Source organism: Lonchura striata, chromosome 24 (genome assembly GCF_046129695.1).
Source record: "Lonchura striata isolate bLonStr1 chromosome 24, bLonStr1.mat, whole genome shotgun sequence".
Classification (NCBI taxonomy): domain Eukaryota; kingdom Metazoa; phylum Chordata; class Aves; order Passeriformes; family Estrildidae; genus Lonchura; species Lonchura striata.
The window spans coordinates 5,675,912-5,688,349 of record NC_134626.1 but is presented as its reverse complement, the minus strand read 5'-3'; the positions used below and the strand labels follow the sequence as shown (position 1 = coordinate 5,688,349).

The window sequence follows — 12,438 nt, the reverse complement described above, 5'->3', positions numbered from 1 at the left end:
GGTGTATATACCCGGTTCATATACGCGGTTTGTATACCCGGTGTATATACCCGGTTCATATACGCGGTTTGTATACCCGGTGTATATACCCGGTTTATATACCCGGTTTATATACGCGGTTTGCAGCGCGGCCACAGCGCCGCCCGCAGCCCGGCGGGGCGGCGGCAGCCCCGGAGCTCCGCACGGCTCGGCTCGGCTCGGCTCCGCTCCGCGGCACGGCACCGGGCGCTGCCCGCCCTTCCCTCCGCCCACGGCGGCCGCGGCGCTCGGCGGAGCGGCACCGAGAGGCGGCGGCGGGGCCGGGCCGGGGCTGCGGGACCGGCACCGCCGCTGCAGCGAGCATCGGGAGAGCGGAGCCGCCGCCGCAGGTGAGCGATGCGTTCCGCGGCCCCGGGGCTCTGGGGCTTTGGCGGTCTGTCAGCCGGCCGTCTGTCGGGATGCTCTCTCCGCCGGCGGCCCTCAGCGTTCGGCTCTGCCCGGGGGTGGCCTGGGGTGTCGGTGCGGCTCCCGGGTCCCGCAATGCTTAGAGACAGCACCGCTTGCAATCGTGCCTTTTTTTTTTCTTATTCTCCCTCCCCCTCCATCCCCTTCCCTTTCCCCTTTTTTCTTCCCCCTGGGAATCCAGCAGCTGAAACCCTCAGTTGTGTTTTTAGCCAACTCTCCCTGGAAGCTCTGGCTAGTTCATGAATATGCATAGGGAGATCGTTTCCCGGGAGGCTGCCTCGATAATGAGCTGATTGAGCAGCGCCTGCAGCAGGGCTGCTCTCCTGGGGGAAAAGTTGGGTGCCAGAACTGAGGAGCTTTGTGTCCCTGGCTTCACAGAGGCTTGGCCGGTCTCTGAGGAGCAGAGTCGGCGGGGTATTGGCCGTGTTCAGGGATGTTAGCAGGTCCAGCCAGGCAAGATCCTCATCTGCTGTGTGCCCAAAAGATATAAAGAGCATCATGTAAGTAGTACTTGTAAGATAACCTTCCTGTTTTATACCAGCTTGTGTAGAAATGGACTTTTCCTGTCTAAAAACACCGCAACACTTAATAAGGACATTTCATTGCTTAGCAACAGTCCCAACTTAGCTTGGTCCTTATGGCTCTTGCCATTCAGGCGGTCTCCAAAGATGTGCCAGTAAAACAGCCACTGTCCTGGAGCAAAGAATCGCTTCTGTTTCTTCCTTGGTGATGTGATGACCGAGCCAAAAGAGCAGGGCTGGTTGCTACTGCCCAAGTATTTACGGGCACTTGAGAGACTGGGAGCTGAGTGTAAGTGAAAAATTCCAGGCCAGGCAGAGCAAGCTGGAAGTGGCCAGTCCCTCGGGCATGTGTGGGACCTTGCAGCTGCCTTGTTGATGCATCCTGTGCCACTTACACCTTTGTTTTGTGCACAGGCATAGCAGCATGCTGGTTAACAGCCTTCACTTATGCAATTATGAGAATAGTATTTTGACACCTGTGCAGTCTGCTAGTGTTTAATACACAAACAAGTAAGTTCTTTTAAAACAAGACTGCTGCATGTCCTCCTCTGCTGCAGCAAGACAGACTAGTTAAGTGAGGTGAGGACTTGTGCTTTGGAAGAGCAATTTAAATGGCAAATAAACACAGACTTTTTGCTCACAAAGCCACATCCTGATACACATAAAATTTGCTACCTTAGAAACTCAGGCTTTTAAGAACACTTTCCCCATGAAAATTTGTGTAAGCTTTTGAAACTAGCTGTCTGCTCTCGTCAGAACAACTTTGCTTGGGGACAATATTTTTTCCTCTTTCTCACCAGTAACCTTGTGAAGTGTTGATAAAGGTAGAATTCACAGCACCAGCTTGCTTTAATTGTTCTTTTAGACTGTGTATCTAGATGGAAACCTAGCAACACAACAACTGTATTGAAGGAAGATGTTTCACTTTTATACCCTGGATGCATCTTTAGAGGTTAGACTCATCAAGCTAGTCCCTTTACCCCTTGGAGCCTTATAGCTTGATTCCCTAAGCCTGGAATAAAACAGAACTGAGCTAGTAAAAAAACCAACAAAGATGGAATGGAAATGCTTAATATGATAAAAGATCCATTCTTCCTTTCTTCCTGCTGCCCCTGTGAATACCTGCAGTATTCCCATGGGGAAGATGCTCCTCTACAGAGAGAGAATGCTTGTCTAATAGGAAAATGATTCAAGGGGAAACTACCCATCAGCGTTTGTGTCCCTTTCACTTAGAGGCACAAGGGGAAGGGGCCAGTGGCCCAGAGCAGTGTGGAGCAGTGTAATATGTGAGAGATGGACTGGCATTTGGGAAGAAGCATCAGCATCATCCAATCTCCAATTGCCCACAATGGTGATGACTCTGATTCAGTTTCTGCAATGCACAGGGCAAATTCATCCTCAGGGGTAGGAAAAAACCCCAAACACAAGCTGAAGTCACTTATACTCTGTCCAGATTTCCCTCACTGGCTATGGTGTAATGTTTTCAGCTATATTGACAAACACCCTTGTTGTGCATGTTGTTCCTTACCATAGAATAGGGCATTTACAGGGAATCAAGATGGTAATATATGACTGGCTCTTTGTAATTTGTGGGCACATAAAAGAGGGATTTCACACAGTTGAAATTGCTGTTAGTTTTTAGATGTTTGTGGGAAATGTGTTTGCTAGTTGCTAAAAATTCTTCCAATATCTAGTGTGTCCTTGGCCGTGCCTCCCAAGATCTTGTATATTTTCAGCATTAATGAATTAAACATCACAAATGCCTTTGTCATGCCAACAGGAGAAGCAGTTAAGTTACAGGAAAACTCTGGCCCCTTCTGTATCTGTCATTTCTGAACTGCAAATGAAGTGTTGTTGACAAGCTGTATTTTGCAGGAGTTTATGGGGTGGCTGTGATGTGTGTGTATGTAATCAAATCACAGGAGAGTGATAGGATGGGTGCATTTCAGTTTGGCACAGGGAGAGGGTATGCACATGGTGCATACATTTTGCATCCAAAAAAGCCACAGCACATCTGTAATCCTCTCGTGGTGCCAATGCTCCAAGATAAGTGCTGCTTATACAAAGACTTGCCTGTTGGTATGAGTACGTAATAAATAAGCTTGAGTGAAACCGGAGCGGGATAGAAGTTCATACCCTGGTGCATATGGAAAATCTGGATAAGCTGTGATTTTTATTTCTGAAGTTTGAACATGTCCTTCTGTGAGTCATGGGGTTTCTGTGGTTTCTGTGCATGCCAACATGCAGGAAATCCTGGCAGAAGCTCTCTTCAGCACAAAATACTTTGCATACAATTGGTTTAATCCTCTAATCTTATCAAGCACTAACATAAATGAGAACTGAACAAATTCGTTCATTCTAAAAAAACCAAACCCCATTATATTTCTCAGTGTAGTGCAAAATATTTCTCCTTTCACTTTCCTCATTGGCTTATTTTTTTAATCCATTGTTTGTTTAGAGGTATCAAACTATAAATTTGGGCTTAGTGGTGAAACTACAGGTAATCGGCTCTCCCGTGGTGCGAGTTTATCTGCGATTTGAGCAGCTGGAGGGGATTTCAGGATCAGAGCAAGCAGTGTGGCCCAAGGGCCCGGGAGCTGCAAGCTTGGCAGAGGAAGGAGTTTCTGCTGAGTGAGAGCTTCTTACCTCTTTGGTGACAGCAGTCCTGTGCCCTTTTTATTGCTTTTGTGCCAGTCAAGAAGAGCAGCAGATGGTCCTTTGCCCCTTGCCACACACCTCGCTGTTGCTGTCGAGGCAGGATGGGAATGAATAGACTTGACTCAGAAGGCTGTGAGAGTAAGACTTTTATTTATTTAAAATACATTGCTCTTTTATACAGAGCTTCGTGAGGACTAACTCCATTGGTTCTGAAGTGAAAACAACCTACTGCATTGGTGTAAAGTGCTTGACACACAGTGATTGAACTTAACTGTAAACCATGTGAACAACAAGAGAGATAAAGAATTTTTTAGATTTTTTTCCAGCCCTTTCCTAGGCTTTTTGCCTGGCTAGAAACTCTCAGTTTCTTTCTTTGACTGAATCTGAGACCCACACCTCGCTGCTTCTCTCTCTTCAGAGAGGTAAGCAATCCTCACGAGGTGGCTGTGAAAACTCTGTGAATGTGTGGCCAGCGGCCTGGGAATGTGTTTTCAGACCTCGTGATGAATTTGAGCAATGAAATATTAGTTTCTAGAACTCAATCTCACCCTATAATGCTGCAGAACAGGCTATCTCTTTAAATGATTGATTTAACACAGATTTACCTGAGTTCATTAATCTTGCTGTACTTTTACCATGGTGAATTTTCTCGCACTCCTGCCTCTCGGGGTCAGCCTGTCAGGACCCCAAGGGTGTAAAAGTCCTTGTTTCCCAGCCCATGCAGCCAAAGAAGTCTAGAATACATAGGGTCGAGTTCTCCAGGTTATTTTTCCTTATCTGTAACATTCTTTCTCTGACCTGCTGAGGTCCATCTAGAAAGGAAGCCATGGCAATCTGCTCTGCCCTCTCGGGCAATGTTTACCTTTTATATCAAAAGTTACATATAGTCTGTTTACAATAATGTGCCTGTGAAAAATGCCAATCACTTGTTTTTTAAAAGTTTAATAATAATAAAATGGTTATAAAACTAATAATACAATTAGAGTAATAAAGTTTAGAGTTAGGACAATTACAAGACAATAAAAAGCAAAGAATTATGGATGACCGGATGCTCTCAGACACTAAGTCACAAAAAGCATAACTTGTGAACAAAGGAATAACCCTTAAAACAATACACTTGTTGCATATTCATACATCCTTCATGGTTATGCATATATTCTATTTAAAACAAGAAACTCTGTCTCTTGTATGTCAACTGTTTCCTTTAATCCCCATGGTATCTTCAAGTCTGAGCAAGGCCTGAAGAAATTAGTTTCTTGTGATAAGAAGCCATAAATTCCTCTCCTTTGGAAGATTTAGGTGTTCCTCGAAGCGAGTATCTCATTCCTAAAAAAACCAAAAAACTTCCCCCACATACATAGTCTCTATTGGAACCTAAAACTGTATTTAACACACGACTTAAGAGAATTAATACAGCATAACTTTCTAACATTACACATATAATATTCATTGTAATATTTGTGAAAAGCCAATCATAAAATATGCATTTTTCACATGCCAATACCTATCATCTGTGTCAGACAGTGTGTCTCTAACCTAAACCAATAGAAAAGTGTCACCACACACTAAGACATGGAGGACATGAGGGAGAAGGCTAGGGCACATCCAAATTCCTCCATCTTGACCCCCTGAACTACATTCTAAAAACCTCAAAATTCTACTTTTCCACCCTATGTTAACTCAAATATCACGCTACTCAAACCCTTATGGCTTGTAATTCCTCATACAAAGCTGTCAGTTTAAAATCAAAGCCACAGGTGTTTCTGACTTCTTGCCAAGGTCTCCGAGCCCCCTGCCAGGGTTGATGTTCTGGACTCCAGCCTGTCCTTACTGATGCTTTGCTAAGGGCTGGGTCCTCCTCTCCTCTTTCAGAGCATCACCTCATTTCCTGAATAGCTCTGCTGCCTTCAGTGAGACTGTTAAAGAGAGGCTGCGGTGCTTGTGACTCAGACTAATGCAAATCAATTTAAAGGACAGATTAAGTGCAGTGTGAGTATGGATTGCAGTGTCTGGCCCGTAATGAATAATTCAGGAGTATGGAGGAGACAGAGAAAGTGCTTAATCCAGCTCTAGTGAAGTCAGCAAAAGACTTTCTATTGACCCCCCATCCAGGATACATTTCAGCAAAGCTTAACTACGTGTGAGTTTGTAAATTGTCCCATAGATAGCAGTGAGCTACAGCACTGTCTGCATTAGCACCCAGCTGAAAGTTATTTATGACTCTCTGGTCTGCTGTGCTGTCATTGACCGTCCTCTGCAGCACCTAAGGGAAGCTCTGTGAGCTCTGAGCACTGCTATTGAGTCATGCTTTTATAGCATTGAAAACCAGAAAAGATTAATAACTGGAGTACTACACCATTAACAGGAGAAAACACAGACACAAAAAGGTTGGAAAAACAAGCTTCACAGGTTTAATTTTGGTTGCTTAGAGGAAGGAATGGTGCTCCCCTTCTGCAAGAAGAAGGCAGTTGTGTGTGACAGGGATCCACTGCAAGTGGATGCTGCCTTTCACAGCTCAGGAGTTCCATGCTCCCAGCACTGTATTTTTCCTTGTTCAGTTCTTTTGTTGTATTTTATTAAGGTTTAATAAACCTTTGAAATGTTAAAAGTGAGTGTTGTTTCTCACAACAGATACCTCACCTTTTTTTTTTTCCTGTTTTTGAGTTCTCTCTGCTTGCTGGGAGAGGAGGTTTAGGAGGACAAGGCTGGGGTGCTTTCCCTGCCATCTGCCTTAAAGGCAGCAGGCTTGCAAGCTGGCACAGATACTTCCTAATCTTTGCCAAGCTCTGTTAATGCAGAACAGCTTCTCCTGAACAGAAGGCAGTTCAAAACTTCATGTTTTCTAAAGAGTGGAGGAAGGGGAGTGGCCAGTGTGTTAAAAGGGGTTGAGAGACACATTGGCAGTCATCTGATTCTTGAACTGATGCTGGCCTCGACTCTCTGCTGCTTTATTGAGGGAGATTTAGGGGTGAGCATCATTTTTTCTGCCTGGATTTGAAGGTGTGAATGCTTGTTGCTTTTGGGGCCTGGTTCTGCAGCTGCATCTCACTTGCAGTCATGTCGGTGAAGTTACTTTGGATTTGTTACTGGGAGTGTTACCTGGGATCTCCCTGCTGAGCTAACCACATGGATCATCTTATTTGGGCTTCAGGGCATCCTGCCTGAGGTGCCACAGACTTTCTTCCTGTCTTACTTTTTCATAGCAGAAATCTCTTTGACTTGAACAAAGAGGAGTGTTCTGGGAGATCTCTAGTTTTACTCTGAGCTCACTGGGCTGATGTTGGGCTAGCAAGTCACAGGGTCTCTGTGTCACTGTTAAATGGAGTTGTAAGTACCACTGCTGCTCCTCATTTGGCAATAAAGTTGAATGAAGTCAGCTGGGACTTGCTTGGTCTGTATTTGGCTTCTGTAAAAGTCAGCAAAAGTAATAGATTAATTCCATCAGAGATGAAGCTTGACTGTGGAACCTTGCTTAATTCATTTGTGAACTTGCATATAATCCCATCTATTTCCCTAGAGGAATAAGGAATTGAATCTGAGAGGTGTTTGTAAAGGGTTTATGCAGTCTCTGATATATGATGCACAAATACTCTTTGCTCCTACAGGGATGTTGACTTGTTTCTTGGCTCTGTGTTGCACCTAGGAGCTGAGAATGAACTACTTTTGAGCTGTATTAAAGTCTTTGGAGGCAATTTGGGAAAAAAAAACAAAACCCCAAAAAAACCACAAAACAACAGCTAACTCTTCTGCTTTGGATACTGCTGCACATGTAGCACACTTAATTCCCTGAATCCAACAAGTTCTCTCTGTTCCTCCTTTTAACAAGGGAAATGAATTACTGAAGAAGAGGGGGCTGCAGACTCAGGTTTGAACTAGAGCCCAACAGGGCATTTTAAACATGTTTGAGAAATGCCCAAAGCAACCCTGATTATAAATCAAACCCAGCCAAATCCTCTGTCTTCTTATTTCCACTGCCACCACTTGCCCTCCACCTCCCCCCTTGCTCACCATTTGCTCTCCAGCTAAAACTCAGGCACTAGGTTTAATCTCCAAACCAGTTTTTATAGCTGGGTTGAAATGGGGGGGTGGACAGGCCCACAAGTGCATAAAAGTGACTCAGTAACACAATGGGCTCCAGTTCACCCGGGACTCTGGACAATACAGACATCAGCTTGTTTTTAAAGCTCCATTTATTTTGCCTGAAAGCTCAGACTAGTTCTTGGGCCATGCTGAAAGCTGCTCCTTCCAGGGCTTCCTGCCAACAGCTGCAGTTTCCAACCTCTGGGCATGGCAGGCTGGGCTTCTTGAGGACCCACAGAGCACCTCTCAGTGCCTTGGACTTGCATCCAGCCTAGACTGGACACCCTGAGTGTCCATCTCTGGATGGTTCTCAGTGGAGTGTCTCACAGTCTGATGTACGAGTTCCCTACGAGGAACGTTTGAGGGAGTTGGGGTTGTTCAGCCTGGAGAAGAGGAGGCTCAGAGGTGACCTCATTGCTCTCTACAGCTCCTGAAGGAGCTTGTAGACAGGTGGGGTCAGTCTCTTCCACCAGGCAGCAACTGGCAGAATAAGAGGACACAGCCTCAGCTACGTCAGGGAAGGTTCAGGTTGGATATTAAGAAAAAAAATTTCACTGAAAGAATAATAAAATACTGGAATTGTCTTCCTAGGGAGGTGGTGGAATCACCATCTCTGGATATGTTTAAAAAAAGACTGGACTTGGCACTTGGTGCTATGGTCTAGTTGTGGTGTTAGGGCATAGGTTGGACTTGATGATCTTAGAGGTCTTTTCCAACCTCATTATTCTGTGATTCTGTGATTCTGTATATGCTGCAAGCTATTTCTTTCCACATCCAAACTGAATTTTATTTCCAAGGTCATCCTTTTTTTTCTCTCCCCATCCTAACCCCTGTATCTCAGCTCTGCCCCTTCACAGGGCTCAGAGATGGGCAGCTGAGCTGTGGTCTGGGGTGGTCTTTGGTCCATTGCTTGTTTATCTCTGGTTTCAATGTGTTTGTACACAGAGCACAGCAGAAGAGCTGCAGCATCATAGGGAGTTATAAAACACCAGTCTACGACAACTGGAAACAAGATATATCAGCAGGTAAATGTTTTGTCCCCTGTGGCAGTGCTTATGCCAAAGAAGCAAAGCTTCATTCCTGTAAATCTGCTGTCTGGAACCAATTCCTTGATGCACGTTTCCTTACAGCAACTGCAGAGTTCCTAGCATGGGTTTGTGTATAAGTGGCACAGGAAAGCATCTGGCCTTGTTTAGGTTCCAATAACAGAGAGCTCTGCTGTAAGTAGCAGACAAATGAGTTTTTTTATATTTCCTTTCCAGACCTCTTGCAGTCCCTTGTATTTCTGATGTGTTGTGAGGGAGATAATTCCTTCTGGAACTAAATCTTGGCTTCTATGCAGCTAAATTAGTTCCTGCATGTACACCAACCTGCCTACATGCTCATTGATTTGGTTATGTTGCAGATCCTGGTAGTTTGCATTTCCATTTCTTTGGCTGATTCGGGAAGTGCCTTCAGATACTTTCCTCTTGTACTCAGCCAACAGCCTGGTTTCCAGAGGACTGCCAAGTGTGTCCCTTTGAAAATCAATTTACAAATGTCTTTTCAAAAGTAGTCTGTGTTTCCTTGTGAAGGGGAATCCCGGGAGTCTTTTGAACAGGGCATGTTGTGAAAGGATAGAAGTCTCAAACTCCAAAATATGAGAGCAATTCAGAGCAGATGATGTGCTTTGCCTCAGGAAAGCTGGAAAAACTAACAGTAGAGCCACAAATATATCTTTCATTTTTGTGTTTTAAGTGCAGGACTTAGCCCTTAGAGATAGTGCAAGTAGCATCTCAGCCTGTGAGCATCTGTCTGAAGGTGTGGGATGCAGTGAGAAACTGGGAACAAGTGGCTGAAATGCTTTGATCCTTCCAGGTGGCACTCCTTGTCCCTTTGTGTCTTGGTTTGAAAAGACAGGAGTCTGTGAAGGAAGGCAAGAGCCTCCTGTGAAATGGAAAAGGTAAACCCCCTCTCTCTGAATTACCACAATTTCAAAATTGAAAGGCTCCCAGGCAAAGATATGGGAATGGGAATAACAGTTCTTTACTAGGAGAAAAACTAAATAAAAAAAATTAATAATAATGTAATTAGTACAAACAAAACTAGTGATAGAGTCAGAAACCTGACACCCTGAGGAGTCAGGGTGTTGGGAATAGTCCAGTTAAATGGTGGCTGCTCCTTCTGGAGTGGCAGATGAAATGCTGCTGGAGCAGGGATCTGGAGAAGGGTGGAGTTTTCTCTGAAGGTCTGGGGATGGAGGAGTTGGGCCTGATCTTCCTCTGGGGATCCAGCAGGGAAGAAGCTGCTCCTCTGGGAATCCAGCAAAGGGCTGCCCTGGTGTCCCAAAAAATGCTGATTTTATGGAGGTAGGAATGCTTGGCTCCTCCCTCTGGGTGGAGCATCTCACCATGGGCTGATGGAACTTTACCAGCCATGCAGTGAGTCGTTAATGCCTATTAACAGAAGAGATCTCTCCCCGAGGGAGACATTGTTCTTGGGAGAGGTAAGAAAATGCCCAACCTCCAACAGATGGCAAATAGAATCCATGCTTATCTTACAAGCCAGGACACACTGGGTTGCCACTCCCGAGCAGCTCCTGTGGCCATGAATCTCTGCATCTCTGGTAGAAGAAGGGGAATAGGGACAGTGGTGATGTTTGTCTCTTCCTGAACTGCTTCAGATCACAGAGTTCCAGGTGTGTGCTGGGAGGGAGGTGAAGAGAGCAGAGAGAAAGGACATTCCTGCTGTCTCAGCTCAGTTCTGGTGGCCTAAATCTGTATCCTAGAGACGTGGCTTCACTGGCAGCTTCTGGGAGCTGTTGCAAGCAACATTTCCCTCCCTTGCACAGTGACTAAAAGGAACTGGCTCGTGGTGTCTCTTGTTTGTATTAGGAAGCATCCTGGACTTTCTCTGAGGTGAATGTGTCATTAAAACCTGTTGCTTATTCTGAATTTCTGCCCCCTCCTCTGCTAATGGTCTGCAGGACTGTGCTTATTGAGCTGTAGTAATATTTAATGTGAGTTTCTGCATGGCTGGTGCAGCTGGCAGTAAGCTTTAACTCATTGTGCTGGCAGGGGATCTGCTGACCTGCTGCTCAGGCACTGAGGCAGCTTGTCTTGTCTCCACATCTTCCCCTTAAGAAGTTTTCCTTCTGTTCTGAAAAACCTTGTGCTTGCCCAGGTCCTGCTCTGGACCAGTGAGCTGTGTGGCACTAGAGGCTCTTCAGCCTCTGGATGTTGCACATCTTCTTCCAGATTTCTCACTGATGGAAGATGAAATAGCAGTGCAAATTCATGGAATTCCACAAGCTCTGGGTTTTAATGGGAGGAGAGCAGGTAGCTGCATCTGTCTGGGAGGGAGAAGTGTGGGAGGTAAGAAATGCATACCTGCTCAGATCCCACTTTTCAGGCTGCTGAAAGCCAGCCAGCTACAAGCTGCTTCGTGAGTCCCTCCTGATCCAGTAGTAAATTTTCCATGGGTCACTGTAACACATGGTTTGCTGCATTTATTCTCACTCAGTTGTAGTGACTGTCAGGATAAATTCCCCCCAGAATCCACCCTCACAGTCTGAGAAATAGGAGGCTGTTTCTGTGCCACAGATGAGATCAGCTCAGTGCTTGGAGCTGGAATGGTGCACAAGTATTTCAGTGCTCCTGCTGCTCCCTCATTTGGGAGCTGTAGATCCCCCACTCCCATCGTGCTGGTGTGTGGAAAGCCCTGCAGGAAAAGTGAATGCAGCTAAAATACCATGAGAGCTGTGTCCTCACTACAGATTGCAGCCTTACAGCCTCCTTCTTCCAAATCTGGCATTTTCTGATGTCAGTAAATTGTAGCAGTGAAAAATAAGCCCTTTAGCTACATTAGATCAAAATGGGTGGCACCTGGAGTGAGACACCGTGACCTGCCTGACACGACACATGCAAGTGGGACTTTGTGCCTGTTCCTCCTCTTCCTGAAAGGTCAGAGCACAATCAGCAGAGCTGGCTAAGTACACCCTTCAGGTGGAGCAGTTGTAACATCTTCTTTTAACCTCGCTGTACTTTTTAAACTGGAGTGGCAAGAACTGGAGCTGAAATAGTTGCCTGTGCTGTGGCTGGCAAGAAGGTCTGGCAGGACAGGTTGGAATTCCTGCCTTGCCTCTTATATTGCTGCCCACAGAACCACAACCAGCAAAGCCTCTTCTGCACAAGCTGCTGCTTGAGCTGCTGAGAGAAGCAGCTCAGATGGAGGGTGAGGAAGTTTTCCTGCTCCTTCTCAGTGATGAACTAGCAGCTTATGTGAACGATGTGGAAAGGAGCCTTTAGGAGAGGGTGTTTTGATCAGTCCCAGAATTAGTGTGAACATGTTGGGGCTTTGGTTTCTTTTTGTTCTTTTTTACTTATATAGGATTTTTTCCCTTAGGTTGCTAGGAAATATTAACAACTGGGTACTGTGAAAAATGCATATTTCATTATTGGCTTTTCGCAAATATTACAATGAATGTTATATGTGTAATGTTAGAAAGTTATGCTGTATTAATTCTCTTGCGTAGTGTGTTAAATACAGTTTTAGGTTCCAACATGATGTTGAAATAGAGACTATGTAATTGGGGGGAGGTTTTTTTTAGGAATGAGATACTCACTTTGAGGAACACCTAAATCTTCCAAAGGAGAGGAATTTATGGCTTCTAATTTCTTCAGGCCTTGCTCAGACTTGAAGATACCATGGGGATTAAAGGAAACAGTTGACATACAAGAGACAGAGTTTCTTGTTT

General features: G+C 45.2%; 1 protein-coding gene across 2 annotated transcripts in view; it reads left to right on the top strand.

Moving 5' to 3' along the window:
- Positions 1-269: 269 nt before the first annotated feature.
- DISP3 (dispatched RND transporter family member 3) overlaps positions 270-12,438 on the top strand; it is a 43,458-nt gene continuing 31,289 nt past the window's right edge. The window contains exon 1 of one of the 2 annotated variants that reach the window (XM_077788168.1): positions 270-368. The gene's annotated coding sequence lies outside the window, so the exon portion shown is untranslated. Of the gene's footprint in view, positions 369-6,575; positions 6,592-12,438 lie in introns of those variants that run through there. The other variant, XM_077788169.1, reaches the window with a different exon arrangement.